We start from the raw sequence: 19484 nt of genomic DNA on the forward strand, positions 1-19484 counted from the left end.
GGTAGTATTATCTTGGGATGCACATTCCTAGGTCACGTGCCCTCAGGTCTCTGGTGTGGGTGGGGAGAGAATTCATAGCTGACAGGTAAGACTTTCTTTCCTTGGAGCACTTCATTAGCTCTGTGGCCTGTATTCCTAAGGGTTATTTGTGCCACACCCCTTCATGCCACCAATCTCTTCTTGGCAGAAAACGGGTCCCAAGTGCAGTAGGAGGGCAGTGTAACTCCTAGATGAGGAGTGAAGGACTGGTTACCCTAAACAATTGCTGATGATCAGGAAGCACGTTTTCCTTTTTTCTTTTCTTTTCTTTTCTTTTTTTTTTTTTTTTTTTTGCAGTACGCGGGCCTCTCAGTGCCGTGGCCTCTCCCGTTGCGGAGCACAGGCTCCAGACGCGCAGGCCCAGCGGCCATGGCTCACGAGCCCAGCCGCTCCGCGGCATATGGGATCTTCCCAGACCGGGGCACGACCCCGTGTCGCCTGCATTGGCAGGTGGACTCCCAACCACTGTGCCACCAGGGAAGCCGCACATTTTCCATTTTAAAAGAGGTTACCTATAAGGTAATATGCCTAATTGCTAAAAAAAAATTAGTTTTTGTGTGTAATATGAAATTCAAATGTATATTTGCTTTTTATATAAATAACATTTTTTATTGTAGAAAGAACACATTGTCATTATGGAAGAACTAGAAAATATAGATAAACAAAAAGAATAAAAATCACACATATTCTCACAAAGAGTTCGATCATCCAGTGATAGCCACTTCTAGTGTCTGATATCTTTTTACAGGCTAGTTTTCTACTTACATACACTTTTAAGATGGCAGCAAAATCACTAGTCTTATCATGTCCCTCTTCAACCCATTCTGACCAGATGTTCTAGGACAGAGCAGCGCCTGTTCCATTTGCCCCTAAGTCTCCAACTTAACCCATTTTAAGATATTTGCTGTCTTCCTCTAAAGTTGAGTGAGTCCCAGAGTTTCAAGGGATGAGCCCTTCACTCCTTCCATCCCTCTTTCCTCAACAGAACATTCAAGCAAGTTCTCATCCTGCTTCAGCTCTAACACACTATCAGTAATTACCACCTTCCCAAATAAACGTTCACACACAGCACAGCAAGGCACAAGAGTGTCAGGCGTGGTCTGAAGGCTGGGTCCCTGTACTAGACTTCACCGGACCTTACACACGTGGTATCCTGTTTGTTTAGGTACTGCTTCATATTCATTGCTGTCTCTGCCCTTGATCCTCACAACCACCGTGAAAACATGCAAAGCAGGTGCTATTGTTCTTGTTTCACAGATGAAAACATCTAAGGTCCCGGAGTTTAAACCGCCTGTCTGGGAGAAAAGAGTTAGTCCCCAGGTCTTTGTGACGCGTCTAGGACCAAGTGCTCTCCATTTAATTCCTGTCCCTGATTGTCTCGTATGACTTTGGAACTCAGGGCATTCGGTGTGTTTTCAGTATTTCTCCTTAAGGACAGATCATTTCCAAAGGTAAATCTTCAGAAACCTTTTTGGTTAGAAATTCAGATCTTCACACATTATTTTATTTTGAATTTCCTTAATTATTTATTACCTTAAGAAGGCTATTTACGTAAAGCAAATATTTTGCTTCAGGAAAGTTTATAATCGTCTATCTTTTACAGTATCCTCTGCTTGAAAGTCAAAACAACTTCTTGGGAATGAGATTTTTCAGTCCACAGTTAAGAAAGTACTCACAGATTAACTTAATTCAGTGTCACGTCTGGAAGTAGTATGATTGAGACTCAGTTGAGCCCTTCCCCACTGTTTGTGCTTTTCTTTTGGCCACAGGGCCACTCACAGTGGTAAACACCCGAGTCGTTAAGATGGCATGTCACACATGACATCACGATGGGAGGAACATCAACCTGGAGGAACAATTTAATCATTTTAAAGTTTGAGACTGTCATGTGGATGATAGATTGGGCAGCCTGCAATTAGCCTGAGTTAATACTTGGCAGAGCCAGATGTACAGCTCTTAACATCTAATCTCACAGAAAGTGTTCTTTAGTTAACAAAAACCAAATGTACTTTAGTTCAGCATCTTCTCTGGAACACAATACATTCACCTCATTGTCTCGTCTCCATTTATGAACCTCAAATGCAGGTTTGGTTCTACGGTGACCAAGCCCAGAAAAGTGTGAAGTGTGCAAGGATGGGATTCTATGCCTCAGCCATCCCCAGAAGTGTCTCCTGCCTTCCTCTGTCTAGCCTGGCCGCGCCCTTCTCCCTGTGGTCCCCAGTCCTCTTTCCTCTTGTTAAATCCTCCTGTCCTGAAATCAGCTGGTCATTTAGTCACAATGCCGTGCAGTTGGCTATGTTTTCACTCCCAAGGATCATCTTCATTTTGATTGCGACGAACCCTGGAGAAAAAATATTTAGGCACCAGGTAAATGTTCCCAGTGACCATCAAATGATGTGACTTCGAACCAGGTTCTTGGGGATATTTTAGGTGTAGAATTGTTGAATCCATGTGGAAGATCCGGGTTCCTTTCCTGGTCTGTGACAACTTATTCTCTCTTTTTTGGAATGGTTTACTCATATACAAAATGAGGATAAAAAAGAAATCTCTCTCAGATGATTGCTGTAATGATTTAATTAGTTAATATGTATAAAAGCAATTGGAATTGTGCTGGCATTTAGAAAGTACTCAGTGCATTTTGTAGATATTCTTCCTCTTCCCCTTCCTCCTTCTCTTCTTGGAGGCAAGAAAGCGCATGGGACTGGGAATCAGATGATCCTGGGCTCAGATCTAGATTCTGCCACTTGCTAGCTATGTGACTGTGGGTACATAGCCTTTCCAAGCTGTAATTTCCTTTGCTATAAAATAAGGATAATAGAAGTACTTTATCTTGTTGTCATGAAAATTAAGTGGGATAATGCATATGCTATGCTTAGCAAGGTGTTTTGCACCTGGCAGGTGCACATTAAGGAATTATTTCTGATGCTAATAAAGGCAGAAGACATACATATATCTGAGGTCAACAGCACAGTTTTCTAAATATTAAATTGTCTCATAGTCACTTAACTAAATATGAATGTCAGCTTGTTTTCATTCAAATAGTGGAAGTTTCCAGGTTTATGAATCATAAATACGATTTCCTTTATGTAAATATTTTTCCACGATTCAAAACAAATAAACAATAACAAAAGAACACAATAGTATTATTTGGAGAACATTCTAATGAAGTGCTAAGGAGGTGCTAGCAAGCGGGTTGTTACTAGAAAGAAAAAAATTGTATCTGTGAAAGTATGAATGTTAATTATGTTAAGTAGTTATGTTAATAAGACTTCAATGAACAAAGAAGTAGAGAAAAGAAAATATAGAAATTCTATTATTAAGCAAAACTGGGGAGAAAGTTCCTTGAGTTTCTTTTTAATTAAAAAATTAGAAAACTGAAAATTATTCTTTCTCTCAATATCTTTAAAGTTCCATTACCATTTAAAGGTAGTTTATGATTATATTAATATATGCATCAGATAATTGCCTTTATATCAGCAAAAAGGAACCCTAGGTATATACCATACTAACTGTAATCTACAATCTGGTTCTACCAGTGTCCATTAAATTCCCTGAGTTTTCACTTCTTTTTTTCCTCCATAGAATCTGTTGCCAGATTGTTTATATTTGTACCCTCATTTTCATTTTCTGTTTCAACCAGAGACTTCTTCCAAAGTCTATGGTTGAAACAGAAAACACAGTCTTTTGTTTTCAGGTGCAATCTACTTGCAAGTACTTTTCACCTGCATTATTGCTATAGCTTCCTAACAGGCTTCCCCAACTATGGTCTACACGCCTCTATCAACCTGTCCTTTAGCCTCTCCACAATTTGATTTCCACTTTATTTCCCCCCCCCCCTTTTTTTTTCTGATGATGAAACAGGTTCAGGGAAGTTTAAGGAGTTGAACAAAGTCATACGTATCCTGTGACTTCAAAGTTCAAGGTCTTATCACTAAGCCATGCTACTCTTCCCCAAACATGACCTATAATGTGTCAAATTTTCCTAAAATGAATTTCCCTATCAGCTACACCTATTAAGTTCTTCGCATCCTCCCAATGCCAGTATATAGGCTACCTTTACCAAGAAACTCTCCTGGAATTCCAACCTGATTTCATTGCTTCCTACTTACTGCAATCATAACACATTGTTCTCTTCTTGAAATAGCATTTAGCATTGTCTGCTTTATATTAGGATTATTTATATCTGTCTGTCTCCCCAGCAAGATTTTGGATTCTTGGGTGGCAGGGACCTTGTCTTATCTGTCTCATCCTTCCTTTCATTCTAAAATAGTCAGTGTTTCCCACGGTGCCTTGTATCTAGTAGATATCAAATCAATATTGAATAAATTGCATAAAAGCTTCATTTTAAAATGTAAGAAAGTAGGCTCCTGTGTTTCTGAAATAAATTTAAGGGCTTTATTTTGTTCTAATAGCAATTTTTATGAAAAATAGCTGTCATTAACTAAGTGTTCTTGTATAGAATAATTTTTTTCAACAAGAATGTATTCTGTATAGGTAAGGAAAAGTTTATGCTACATTAACTCATTATTCATCATGTAATAATTGACTGAGTGCCTAACATATAGGACAATAGAGTATGCAGATGTTGGGTGGTGCCGAATATAAAAGTGATCAGTCTTGATCTTAAAAACTATAACCTAAATATGAATAAACTCAACAACAATAAACAACAATAAGATTCCATGAAAAACACAAGGATGTTTAAGAAGATATGCACCTATCTGAATTAGAAATGCTTGCATTTCCAGTCATGGCCAAGTAAGCTCCTGTCTGACCAACCTTTCTACTGATGACAACTCTATAGACTCTGGAAGAAGCAAAATAGCTTCTTGAAGGCACTGGAGAGTGAACAAAAGCAGTCAGATACTGGAGGGTTCAGATACTTCGAAGAAGCAAACTGCAAGGGATGACTTTATCATTGCTTTTCAGCTCTTAGCCTCAGGGAAGTTCACAAGTAGCATTATGTAGGAAGGCTAGAAATTGAATGGAAATACAGTCTAACTGGGGAAAGAGTTTGGGTCAATCACAACTGCTAAAAAGTGAAGAGGCATCTTGAAAAGAAGAGAGGTAGAGAGGGTGAGCCTAAATTCTACTTATGAACTATGCCCTAATCTTTGGATGACCCTTGAACTATGCAAGTGAAGGACAGACTCCCAGCAGCACAGCTAACACTAAAATAACCGAACGTAGATTTGAACTGCCACCTATAACAGGGAGACAGAGCTTGTACCTTGGGCTTAGCCAATTAACTGCCTGCTTTAAAAAACAAACAAACAAACAAACAAAAAAATGTTCTTTGGAGGAACATAACAGAATCTAGAGTTTTACAACATGTCATTCACAATTTCCAAGATGAAATCCAAATTTTTCATTATATAAAGAAACAGGGAAATATGAAACATTTTCAAGAGAAAAGAAAGTCAATGGAGACTAACTCTGAGATGACCCCAATGTTGGAATCAAAAAATAAGAATTTAAAAAATAGTTATGCTGAGGACTGAAAGGAGAATACTATACTATAATGAATGAGAGCATAGGAAATCTCAGTCAAGAGATATAAACAATAAAAAAGAACTAAATAGAAATTATAGAACTGAAAGATAAAATACATAAAGTGAAAAATTTACTTCAAGGCTTAACAGCAGCATGGATATGACAAAAAAAGAGATTCAGAGAACTTGAAGATACATCATTATAAATCATATAATCTAAAGAACAGAAAAAAACATTTGTAATAAATGATCAGAGCCTCAGGGTCTTGTAGACCAATATCAAAATGGTAAATATTTGAGAAATGGAATGACAGAATCAAATAGAAAAAGTATTTGAAGAAATAATGGCTGAAAATTATCCAAATTTGTTTGAAGACATAAATTTTCTAGTTCACAAGTTCAGTGAGCTCCAAGCAAAACATATAAAATCTAAACTGTACATCTAGAAACGTTATAGTCCAACTGCTGAAAACCAAAGGTAAAGAGACAATCTTAAAAGCATGCGAGAAAAATGGCACATTTAATACTGGAGAACGATAGTTTGATGGATTTCTAACAGCTCATCAGAAACAACAGAGGCTAAAAGACAGTGAAACAACAGCTTTAAAATAATAAAAGAAAAAACCCCACATCAACCTAGAATTCTATATCCAGCAAAGATATCCTTAAAAAAATAAAAATGAGTTTCATTTCCACCTAGAATGTGAAAGCTGGAAAGGGCATCATTCATACTCTAAGAAAGTGCCGTATAAATGACAAAATTATAACCTTCCTTGAGCCCATCAGAACACTAAGTTTATAGGGCAAACAAGTAGCTAGAAATCCAAGGAAGGACAGACGGCCAAAAGGGAGAGGTGAGATGGGAGCACTTGCTTACCTGAGATAAGCACTGAAAGAAGGAACAAAGAAGAGACTGAACAAATAGAAAATAACTAGAAAGATAGTAGATTTAAATCTACCCATATGAATAATTACATTAAACATAAATATTCCGGGTACAACAATTAAGAGACAGAAGTTGGCAAGATAAAAATGCAAGACCCAAGAATGTGTTGTCTATAAGAAACACATTTTAAGTGTAAGGGCTCAATATTTTAAGAATAAAATAATGAAAAAAGATGCCATGCAAATATGAAAAATAATCCCAAACCTAGGTGGCTATATTCATACCAAACTAAGTAGACTTCATAGCAAAGAATATTACCAAGGATAAAGACAGCTATTATGTAATGACAAAGAAGTCAATTCACAAAGAGGTCATAGAAGTTCAAATCTACATGCACCTAAAACTAGTTTCAAATACTGGAAACAAATTGCTACAAATAAAAGGAGAAATAGACATACCCACAAGAAGGATTGAACAAATAGAATATCAGTAAGGAAACAGAAAACCTGAATAACACTATCCGACAGTTTGATCTAATTGATGTTCACGGAACAATCCTAACAACAGGAAAATCCACATTCTTTTCAGGTGCACGGTCTAAATTTTAAAATTGTATTTCTATTTAATAAAAATGAACCGTTGGAAATTGAAATTAAAAACAGTACTATGTACAATATATCACAAAACCATGAAATACTTAGGCAAAAATCTGTAATATGTGCATGACCTATATGCTTAAACCTATATGCTTAAATGCTTAAACAAAATATGCTTAAACCTATATGCTTAAATGCTTAAACAAAATATCCCTGAGGGAAATTAAAGGAAACCCAGATCAATCAGGAGATAAACTGTTCATTAATTAGAAGACTCAATAATGTTAAGATGTCAGTTCTCTCCAAACTGATTCAATGCACATCAAAGTATTGTGTTTTTTGGTAGAAATTGACAAACGAATTCTAAAATTTGTATGAAAAGCAGGCAAACTATAATAGTCAAAACAATTTTGGAGAAAGAAAGGACTGTGTCTTGGACGACTCAGACTATCTGATTTCAAAACTCACTATAAAACCACTGTAGTGGGCTTCCCTGGTGGCGCAGTGGTTGAGAGTCTGCCTGCCGATGCAGGGGACACAGGTTCGTGCCCCGGTCCGGGAAGATTCCACGTGCCGCGGAGTGGCTGGGCCCGTGAGCCATGGCCTGCGCGTCCGGAGCCTGTGCTCCGCAACGGGAGAGGCGACAACAGTGAGAGGCCCGTGTACCACAAAAAACACCAAAAACAAACAAAAACAACCACTGTAGTTAAGAAAAGATATATACATATACACATAGACCAGTGGAACAGAGTTGAGGGTCCACAACATAGATCTACATATATATGGTCAATTTGATTTTAAACAAAGGTGAAAAGGCAATTCAATGGATGATGGCATTTCAATAAATTGCCAAAAAATAAACCTTGACTTATGCTTTGTACCATATACAAAATTAACTCAAAGTGGATCATAGCTCTAAAATCTAAAACTGTGAAAATGTCTACAATAAATCAGAGGAAAACTGTCTTTGCGACCTTGGGCGAGACAAAGATTTCTTAGACATAACACAAAAAGCACAAACCATAAAAGAAAATGGCAAAAAATTGAACTTTATTAAAACGGAAAATTTCTGTGCTTTGAAAGACACTTAAGCAATCAAAAGACAAGTCACAGACCTCATTAGTCATTAGGGAAATTAAAATTAATGCCACAATGAGATACCACTAAGCACTTATTTGAGTGGGTAAATTTCTTTTTAACATCTTTGCCAAGAGTTTGGAGCAACTGGAACTTTCGCACATGGCTGATAGGAAAGTGGTACAGCCACTTTGGAAAACAACTGGTAGTTACTTATATAGTTAAACACAAACTTACCATACAACCCAGCAATCCTACTCCTGGGTATTGACTCAAGAGAAATGAAAACTTTATTCACACAAAAACCTACATGAGAGTGTTTTTAGCATGCTTTGTTCATAATTCATAATTGGTAAAGATAAAAAACATTTCAAATATCCTTCAACTGGCGAATGGATAAACAAACTGTTATAGCTACATAATTAAATACTACCCAACAATAAAAAGGAGGAAACTGCTGATACATTCAACATGAATGATCCTCAAATGCATTACGTTACGTGAAATAGGCCAGACTCAAAAGACTACACACAACTGGATTTCACTTATATGACTTCATTCTGGACAAGGCAAAACCATGAGGACAGAAAACACCTCGGTAGTTCCCAGGAGCTGAGGGTGAGAAGCGGTTTACTTCAAAGAGGCATGAGGGAACTTGAGCTGATGGCAAAATTCAGTGTACTGATTGTGGTAGTGGTTACATGACTATTCATTTGTCAAATCTCATAGAACTTACACTATAAGGGGTAAATTTTATTGTACTTAAATTCTACGTCAATAAACTTGACTGAAAACAAAGAATGAAGGTGAAATAAAGATGTTTTCAGATAAAAGAAAACTAAGAAAATCCATTGCCAGCAAAACTTCTCTAACAAGACATGCTAAAGGAAATTCTTTAGAACGCAGGTAAATGAAAGCAGATATAAACTCAGATCCACAGGATGGAATGAAGAGCATCAGAAACACTAAATAGGTAAGTAGATGTCAAAAACTAATTCCACCTCTTTATTCCTTTAATATACATATATGGTTTAAAGCAAACAAATACTGGATTGTGGGATTCACAATGTATGTGGCTGTAGTGTATGTGACAATATCAAGGGTGTGTCCAGAACAGTAAATGGACCTGTATAGTTGCAAGGTTTCTACATTTTTCATGAACTGTTAAAATACTAACTTTAAGTCGTCTGTGAAAAATTAAGGATGAACATTGTAATCCCTAGAGTGACCACTAAAATATAAGACAAGGAGGTAAAAAGAAAAAGCCAGTATATAAAGTAAAATGAAATTCCAGAAAGGACCTAGGAAGTGTGCTTGGGGAGAGGGAAGACGTTGCTCTAGGGATGGGCAAGGCTCGGAGCTGGGAGGGCGAGATGGCAGCGTCTGTGTGGCTGAGTTTCTGATTTGTTTGGCTGGACTGAGAGCATAACCACAGAGTAAAATGTACTTTTCTTTCTTTTTTTTTTATTGAAGTATAGTTGATTTATAATGTGTTAGCTTCAGGTGTACAGCACAGTGATTCAGTTGTACATTTATATATATACACACACACACATATATATGTATATCCTTTCTCAGATTTTTTTCCCTTATAGGTTATGGCAAAATATTGAGTAAGTTCCCTGTGCTATATAGTAGGTCCTTGTTGAAAATGTGCTTTTCGTAACTGGAATTAAATAAGTAAATTTACCCAAAGTTTGTATAGAAAGCAATTCGAAAAAAATCCTAAGACAGAACCTAGCAAGGGTAAGATGGTATGAGGCAGATCATTCAGGATAACCTCAATTTAGCAAGTACATGGATTCAAGTGTTTATTTCCAAATAGTTACAGGAAATTCAGAATAGTCATTTCATTAGAGACAGACAATATCCTAAATGCCAATTACATTCCCAGGTCATAGAAGATAATTTCACATGGTAATAAAAAAATCAAACAAAATAATACTGAATAAAAAATGATTCTCCCTTACTTTGAATGGTGGAAACTTTGGGAAGCATTCTGAAGGGTTCTTCTGGACACATTCAAGGTGAGATGCTAGTTCTTTAATTAGTTACTTCACTTTAAACTTCCAGCTTTCTTTTTCTTCGCCAGCACATCATCACCTTGTGCTTGGCAGTCAGGATGAGCGTGGTGGGTAGCGGTGTTTTATGTGTCACACACACACACACACACAAAGACGATGAAGAAGAAGACGTCAAAGTTATTGAGCTAAAACTGGAAAAGAGGTTTCCAGATGGGGTACCTGTATCTACGAGGAAGAGATTAGCTGATGTGGAATTTCCATCCTGTGAACTGTAAGAAACAAAGGAGAGGCAGAGCACACTTCTTCCGTTCTCTGCACCAGAGGAAAATGTGTCAGGTCAGCCTCCAAGCAGACCACCAGGAGGCCACCTACATGACCACTGCTCATCTGGAACAGTATTGCTATTTTTTAGAATAAATTGAGGATGTTGTGCTGAAGGTAGAAGGGAGGTGAGAGGTGGCATACAACAGGTTGTTTGTGGGGGGGAGTTCCTAGTGAAGGGTATCCTCAAAGACTGGGTTGAATTCATCCAACTGAATGCAGAACATGAATGGGTAGAAAGCAGGGAGCAATAAAAGAGCAAAGGCATGAAAGCAAGAATGAAAGGGAATGAATGAATGAATGAATGGAGAAAATATTAGACTTGACGATCAGATTTGTCTCTTATCCTCCATTACCACTGCTTTTATCCAGATGCTAATCATTTATTCCATAATGGTCTTCTAACTAGGTGTCTTTCATGTTGGCTCAACTACTTCCAAATACATCTTTCATATTCACAAGACTATAACATTACTTTCCCTGGAGCCCCTTGTTTATGGTTTCCTTTGCTGTGCAAAAGCTTTGAAGTTTCATTAGGTCCCATTTGTTTATTTTTGTTTTTATCTCCATTATTCTAGGAGGTGGATCAAAAAAGATCTTGCTGTGATTTATGTCAGAGTGTTCTTCCTATGTTTTCCTCTAAGAGTTTTATAGTGTCCGGTCTTACATTTAGGTCTCTAATCCATTTTGAGTTTATTTTTGTTTATGGTGTTACGGAGTGTTCTAATTTCATTCTTTAACATGTAGCTGTCCAGTTTTCCCAGCACCACTTACTGAAGAGGCTGTCTTTTCTTCATTGTATATCCTTGCCTCCTTTGTCATAGATTAGTTGACCCTAGGTGTTTGGGTTTATCTCTGGGCTTTCTATCTTGTTCCATTGATCTATGTTTCTGTTTCTGTACCAGTACCATACTGTCTTGATTGCTGTAGTTTTGTAGTATAGTCTGAAGTCAGGAAGTCTGATTCCTCCAGCTCCATTTTTTTTCCCTCAAGACTGCTTTGGCTATTTGGGGTCTTTTGTGTCTCTGTACAAATTTTAAGATTTTTTGTTCTAGTTCCGTAAAAAATGTCATTGGTAATTTGATAGGGATTGCATTGAATCTGTAGATTGCTTTGGGTTGTATAGTCATTTTCACAATATTGATTCTTCCAATCCAAGAACATTGAATATCTCTCCATCTGTTGGTATCATCTTTAATTTCTTTCATCAGTGTCTTATAGTTTTCTGCATACAGGTCTTTTTTCTCCCTAGGTAGGTTTATTACTAGGTATTTTATTCTTTTGGTTGCAGTGGTAAATGGGAGTGTTTCCTTAATTTCTCTTTCAGATTTTTCATCATTAGTGTATAGGAATGCAAGAGATTTCTGTGCATTAATTTCGTATCCTGCAACTTTACCAAATTCATTGATTAGCTCTAGGAGTTTTCTGATGTCATCTTTAGGATTCTCTATGTATAGTATCATGTCATCTGCAAAGAGTGACAGTTCTACTTCTTCTTTTCCAATTTGTATTCCTTTTATTTCTTTTTCTTCTCTGATTGCTGTGTCTAGGACTTCCAAAACTATGTTGAATAATAGTGGTGGGAGTGGACATCCTTGTCTTGTTCCTGAACTTAGAAGAAATGCTTTCAGTGTTTCACCATTGAGAATGATGTTTGCTGTGGTTTTGTCATATATGGCCTTTATTATGTTGAGGTAGGTTCCCTCTATACCCACTTTCTGGAGAGTATTTTATCATAAATGGGTGTTGAATTTTGTCAAAAGCTTTTTCTGCCTCTATTGAGATGACCATATGGTTTTTATTCTTCAATTTGTTAATATGGTGTATCACATTGATTGATTTGCGTATATTGAAGAATCCTTGCATCCCTGGGATAAATCCCACTTGATCATGGTGTATGATCCTTTTAATGTGTTGCTGGATTCTGTTTGCTAGTATTTTGTTGAGGATTTTTGCATCTATATTCATCAGTGATATTGGTCTGTAATTTCCTTTTTTTGTAGTATCTTTGTCTGGTTTTGGTATCAGGGTGATGGTGGCCGCATAGAATGAGTTTGGAAGTGTTCCTTCCTCTGCAATTTTTTGGAAGAGTTTGAGAAGGATAGGTGTTAGCTCTTCACTAAATGTTTGATAGAAATCACCTGTGAAGCCATCTGGTCCTGGACTTTTGTTTGTTGGAAGATTTTGTGTGTGTGTGTGTGTGTGTGTGTGTGTGTGGTACACGGGCCTCTCACTGTTGTGGCCTCTCCCGTTGCACAGCACAGGCTCCGGACGCACAGGCTCAGCGGCCATGGCTCACGGGCCCAGCTGCTCCGTGGCATGTGGGATCCTCCTGGACCGGGGCACGAACCCGTGTCCCCTGCATCGGTAGGCGGACTCTCAACCAGTGCGCCACCAGGGAAGCCCTGTTGGAAGATTTTTAATCACAGTTTCAATTTCATGACTTGCGATTGGTCGGTTCATATTTTCTATTTCTTCCTGGTTAAGTCTTGGAAGGTTACACTTTTCTAAGAATTTGTCCATTTCTTCCAGGTTGTCCATTTTATTGGCATAGAGTGGCTTGTAGTAGTCTCTTAGGATGCTTTGTATTTCTGCGGTGTCTGTTGTAATTTCTCCTTTTTCATTTCTAATTTTATTGATTTGAGTCCTCTCCCTCTTTTTCTTGATGAGTCTGGCTCATGGTTTATCAATTTTGTTTATCTTCTCAGAGAACCAGCTTTTAGTTTTATTGATCTTTGCTATTGTTTTCTTTGTTTTTATTTCATTTATTTCTGCTCTGATCTTTATGATTTCTTTCCTTCCGCTGACTTTGGGTTTTGTTTGTTCTTCTTTCTCTAGTTCCTTTAGGTGTAAGGTTAGACTGTTTACTTGAGATTTTTCTTGTTTCTTGAGGTAGGCTTTATAGCTATAAACTTCCCTCTTAGAACTGCTTTTGCTGCATCCCATAGGTTTTGGATCATCGTGTTTTCATTGTCATTTGTCTCTAGGTGTTTTTTGATTTCCTTTTTGATTTCTTCAGTGATCTCTTGGTTATTTAGTAACGTATTGTTTAACCTCCATGTGTTTGTGTTTTTTACGTTTTTTTCCCCTGTACTTGATTTCTAATCTCATAGTGTTGTGGTCAGAAAAGATGCTTGATATGATTTCAATTTTCTTAAATTTACTGAGGCTTGATTTGTGACCCAAGATGTGATCTATCCCAGAGAATGTCCCGTGTGCACTTGAGAAGAAAGTGTAATCTGCTGTTTTCGGATGGAATGTCCTATAAATATCAGTTAAATCTATCTGGTCTATTGTGTCATTTAAAGCTTCTGTTTCCTTATTTATTTTCATTTTGGATGATCTGTCCATTGGTTTAAGTGAGGTGTTAAAGTCCCCCACTACTATTGTGTTACTGTCAATTTCCTCTTTTATAGCTGTTAGCAGTTGCCTTATGTATCAAGGTGCTCCTATATTGGGTGCATATATATTTATAATTGTTGTATCTTCTTCTTGGATTGATCCCTTGATCATTATGTAGTGTCCTTCCTTGTCTCTTGTAACATTCTTTATTTTAAAGTCTATTTTTTCTGATATGAGAATTGCTACTCCAGCTTTCTTTTGATTTCCATTTGCGTGGAATATCTTTTTCCATCCCCTCACTTTCAGTCTGTATGTGTCCCTAGGTCTGAAGTGGGTCTCTTGTAGACAGCATATATATGGGTCTTGTTTTTGTATCCATTCAGCCAGTCTGTGTCTTTTGGTGGGAGCATTTAATCCATTCACGTTTAAGGTAATTATCGATATGTATGTTCCTATGACCATTTTCTTAATTGTTTTGGGTTTGTTATTATAGGCCTTTTCCTTCTCTTGTGTTGCTTGCCTAGGGAAGATCCTTTACCATTTGTTGTAAAGCTGGTTTGGTGGTGCTGAACTCTCTCAACTTTTGCTTTTCTGTAAAGGTTTTAATCTCTCCATCAAATCTGAATGAGATCCTTGCTGGGTAGAGTAATCTTGGTTGTAGGTTTTTCTCCTTCATCACTTTAAATATGTCCTCTCAGTCCCTTCTGTCTTGCAGAGTTTCTGCTGAAAGATCAGCTGTTAACCTTATGGAGATTCCCTTGTGTGTTATTTGTTGTTTTTCCCTTGCTGCTTTTAATATGTTTCCTTTGTAGTTAATTTTTAAAGAATTAATTAATTTATTTATTTTTGGCTGTGCTGGGTCTTCGTTTCTGTGCAAGGGCTTTCTCTAGTTGCGGGGAGCAGGGCCCACTCTTCATCGCGGTGCGCGGGCCTCTCATTATCACGGCCTCTCTTGTTGCGGAGCACAGGCTCCAGACACGCAGGCTCAGTAGTTGTGGCGCATGGACCCAGCTGCTCCACGGCATGTGGGATCTTCCCAGACCAGGGCTTGAACCCGTGTCCCCTGCATTAGCAGGCAGATTCTTAACCACTGCGCCACCAGGGAAGCCCTGTATTTAATTTTTGACAGTTTGATTTATATGTGTCTTGGCATGTTTCTCCTTGGATTTATCCTGTATGGGACTCTCTGTGCTTCCTGGACTTGATTAACTATTTCCTTTCCCATATTAGGGAAGTTTTCAACTATAATCTCTTCAAATATTTTCTCGGGTCCTTTCTCTCTCTCTTCTCCTTCTGGGACCTCTATAATGTGAATGTTTGTGGATTTAATGTTGTCCCAGAGGTCTCTTAGGCTGTCTTCATTTCTTTTCATTCTTTTTTCTTTATTCTGTTACACAGCAGTGAATTCCACCATTCTGTCTTCCAGGTCACTTATCCATTTTTCTGCCTCAGTTATTCTGCTATTGATTCCTTCTAGTGTAGTTTTCATTTCAGTTATTGTATTGTTCATCTCTGTTTGTTTGTTTTTTAATTCTTCTAGGTCTTTGTTAAACATTTCTTGCATCTTCTCGATCTTTGCCTCCATTCTTTTCTGAGGTCCTGGATCATCTTCACTCTCATTATTCTGAATTCTTTTTCTGGAAGGTTGCCTGTCTCCACTTCATTTAGTTGTTTTTCTGGGGTTTTATCTTGTTCCTTCATCTGGTACATAGCCCTCTGCCTTTTCATTTTGTCTATCTTTCTGTGAATGTGTTTTTTGTTCCAAAGGCTGCAGGATTGTAGTTCTTCTTCCGTCCCCACTTCTCTTCATCTCATGCCTTGACATCTCCACTTCCATCATCCATCCATCCTCTCCACAAACATTTACTGAGCACCTACTGCAGGACAAGTACTGTGCCTTCAGAGGAGTTCACAATCCATCAGGGAAGACTCACCTATGACAAATAATTGTATTTCAGTGTGCTGAAGCCCTAGTTCTGCTGTGTATCAACTGTTATGAACACACAGAGAAGAAAGGCATGAACAGTATGAGTCAGGAAAGGTTTAACTTAGAAGGTAATATTTGATCTAGGTTTTGAAGAATGAAAAGAAGCTCAACAGCTAGAAAAGAGAAAGGTATTCCAGGCAAAGGAAATAGCACATTCTGAATTCCATTCTGGGACTTCTGTAGTTACTACTTACATCATGGACCTCATAGTTTTGGTACTTATAGTGTAAAACGTATCATTTATAACCTCATTATATGTCTTGGACTACAAACTTCTTGACACGTCAGTTCATATACTTCATTTGTATTCTCCTCAAACCTTAGCAAAGTGCTAAGCATTGGGCACATAGTAAAGACCACGAAGATGTTGACAGAGTAATCTGATAATCTGTCAACATTTATGTACTCAGTTTTTTTGTGTGTATGTATTCCCATAGAACTTTATGGACATTAAAATTTGGATTTCATGTAATTTTCACAAGTAATGAAGTGTTATTCATCTTATGATTTTTAAAAACATTATCTTTAGAGCAATTTTAAGTTCACAGCAAAACTGAAGGCAAGGTATAGAGATTCTTTCCTATATGAATTGCCCCTCCCCCACGACTGATATCCCCCACCAGAACGGTACATTTGTTACAAATGATGAACCTATACTGACACATCGTAAATCACCCACAGTCTGCATTACAGTTTGCTCTTGGTGTTGTACACTCTATGAGTTTGGACAAATGTATCTATCATCATGGTATCAGACAGTATTTTCACTGCCCTAAAAATCCTCTGTGTTCTGCCTGTTCAATTCCCCTTGCCCCAAAACACACACACACACACACACACACACAGTTTTTATGTGTAAGGGAAGGGAACTAATGTTTATTGACTATTGACTACATGCTAGGATGAGTGTCAAAAGCTTTACACGTGTTCCTTCATTTAGAGAGATTAATCAGGCAATGGGCGTTTCGGAGGATGAAGGTGTTAGGAAAAGGGAAAGTAACATAGATTTCAATGCAGCAATCCAGCAATGATTGAAGAGGATGCCTCTGATGGGATTTGATCACTCACTAGGTACTAAGAGAGATGGAGAGAGAAGACACATTTTGCTCCTGAAGCCTCTCTTTTCACGAGCTCCCGCCCGGTACACATCCCACTGGGTGTTAATGGTGTCTACACTTTATTGACTGCACTATGCTGGGATTTAACAGGAACTTCACTGTAAAAGGGGTAGCGTGTGACGGCAGAAAGAGCAGGAGCCTCAGAGTGCAGTGAAACGTCCCCACCTTAGTTTTGCATGTTACTAGCTGTGTGACATTAGGCAAGTTTCTTAAAACTCTTGAAGCCTTAATTTCCTTGTCTGTCAAATGGATACAATAATAAGTACACCATAGGTTTATATGACATTAGTTGCAAAATACCTAGCACCCAGACATGCTTCCTCTCCTATCTTCCTATGTACAACCTATTGGACCTGAAGAATTTGAAAGTCCCAGACATGATGAATAAAGAAAAAGTACTTTTCTTTGGCAACATCCTATATTACAGAAATTTTGTTTCCTCCAATATCAACAGTTGCTGATGTCATAGTGTTAGTTGTTCAACATATTCTTGGAAGATTAACATTGTTATCGATGCTTCAATTTGCAAATTAAAAACAAAATTCAGATAGAGAAATTGTTACACAATTCCTAAAGTTCAGAACTCTCTTGTTTCTATTCTTTCACATAAGTCACTAGACTACTTTTTCTTCAATGAGGCATTTTGTACAGATGGAAATAACTATTCTCTTTCTCAGTTTCAGCAAGAAGCACATTTATCATTTGTTCAACAAAGTCATATTCACTTTTTACAACTGAGAAATAGTTTAGGGATTTCATTATATTTGGGGAAATTTTCAACAATCAGAGATTTAGCAGCTGTCAAAAAAGACCTCCACAATTAATCTTTTATGAGTGTGACTTGTAATCTCTACACTAAGGATAAAAATTACTAAATATAAGGGAAAATAATTCATAAACTATAATATTTCTTGGCAAAGAAAAACTGCTTTATTCTTTTTAAGATGTTTGAAAATTTAAATGAAACTTACATGTTTGAAATTAGTGCCAGATGCAACACAATTCACTAGCTGCATCACATTCACTATGATTTAGTAAAAGATATTCAATAATTCTATGTTTCATAGAAATCTCACAAATACAAGTATTTCATTCACAAAATGCATGGTTTGGCAGGGTTCCAGGACAGGAATTTGCTGGAGGGAAGGTAAATTTATTGATTAAAATAAATCAAATGACTGACATTTCCTCCAGAAAACTGGCAAAATAATAATATTCAGAGACTGAAAGTCTTACAAGCAAAACTGGAAGAAAGGTCTGAGCTATTTACGTTTCTCATAGGAATCCAATAATGTCATAAGAGTAAACAATCAGATATTTGAGAATTCTCAAGTTAACATTGAGAACATTTTAAACTACATATTTTTGGAGTAGGACTTTCCAGAAACCTTTGATGTGAAATCTGGTGGCTGTAAGTCTTTGGAGTACTTATAATTATATTCCCCTTCTATCCCTTGCACATTTATATGCACTAAACAATGAGTATTCTTTGATGGAACATATGTAGAAACAATCCAGATAGTTCTGAAACAGGCCAACAATATTTCCTTCCTACCTCATGTCTCAGTTCTTCCCCTTCTGTGCTCTCTTTCCCCATTTTGGTTACACCTCCACCATCAACATTTGTTATGGACTGAATGTTCGTGTACCCCTAAAATTCATACGTTGAAATCCTAACCCCAGGGTGGCTGTATTTGGAAATGGGGCCTTTAAGGAATTAAGGTTAAAAGAGGCCATAAGGGTAGGGCCCTGATCCAATAGGATTAGTGTCCTCTTAAGAAAAAACAAACACCAGAGAGCCCTTCCTGCCCCCACCCACCCCATTCTCTCTCTCTCCTTCTCCCTCTCCTTACACAACTGCACAAAAAAGATTTTATGAGCGCACAGCAAGATGGATGCTGCCTACAAACGAAGAGAAGAGGCCTCAGAATGAAACCTACTTTGCTGACACCTTGATCTTAGGCATCCCAACCTCCAGAACTGTGAGAAATAAATTTTTGTTGCGTAAGCTACTTAGTCTGTGGCATTTTGTTATGGCAGCCCCAGCAGACTAAGATAGCAATTAAAAGGCACAATGTAACGGTCACAACAGCATTTTCCTACACATCCTCTCTTTAACTACTTTTTATGGATTGGATTCAGGGAAAAACACTATTGAGGGGCTGGACACGTTTGGCCAGGAGAGTTTCATACAGATCCTCACACCACTCAGCCCAGCTTCTAATCGAGCATCAGAGAATGTGAGTGTGAGAAAGGACTTTAGTAACCCAAACTTGTCATTTCAGGTTTTGCTGTGATTCTGGGGTCATAGAAAACTACTCCTGGCACATGTTCTGGAAAACAATGGGGGTGAGGTAGTTGATAGTTAAGTATTACACTTAAACATCGGTTTATACTAAATTGTGATATGTTATTGAGTGCAATACAAAATTCTTTCACATTTTTAGAATGCTTCAAAGAAAGGCATTACTGATAAGGCTAATGCCAATACCAACTGAAAATTATTGTGGGCAAGGTAGTGCCTTACGGGGTTTATGTGTATTTTGTTACATAATCGTTACAACACTAGAAAATAGGAATGTGTTCTTATTATTATTATTAC

Source organism: Phocoena phocoena, chromosome 16 (assembly GCF_963924675.1).
Source record: "Phocoena phocoena chromosome 16, mPhoPho1.1, whole genome shotgun sequence".
In the NCBI taxonomy this organism is placed as follows: domain Eukaryota; kingdom Metazoa; phylum Chordata; class Mammalia; order Artiodactyla; family Phocoenidae; genus Phocoena; species Phocoena phocoena.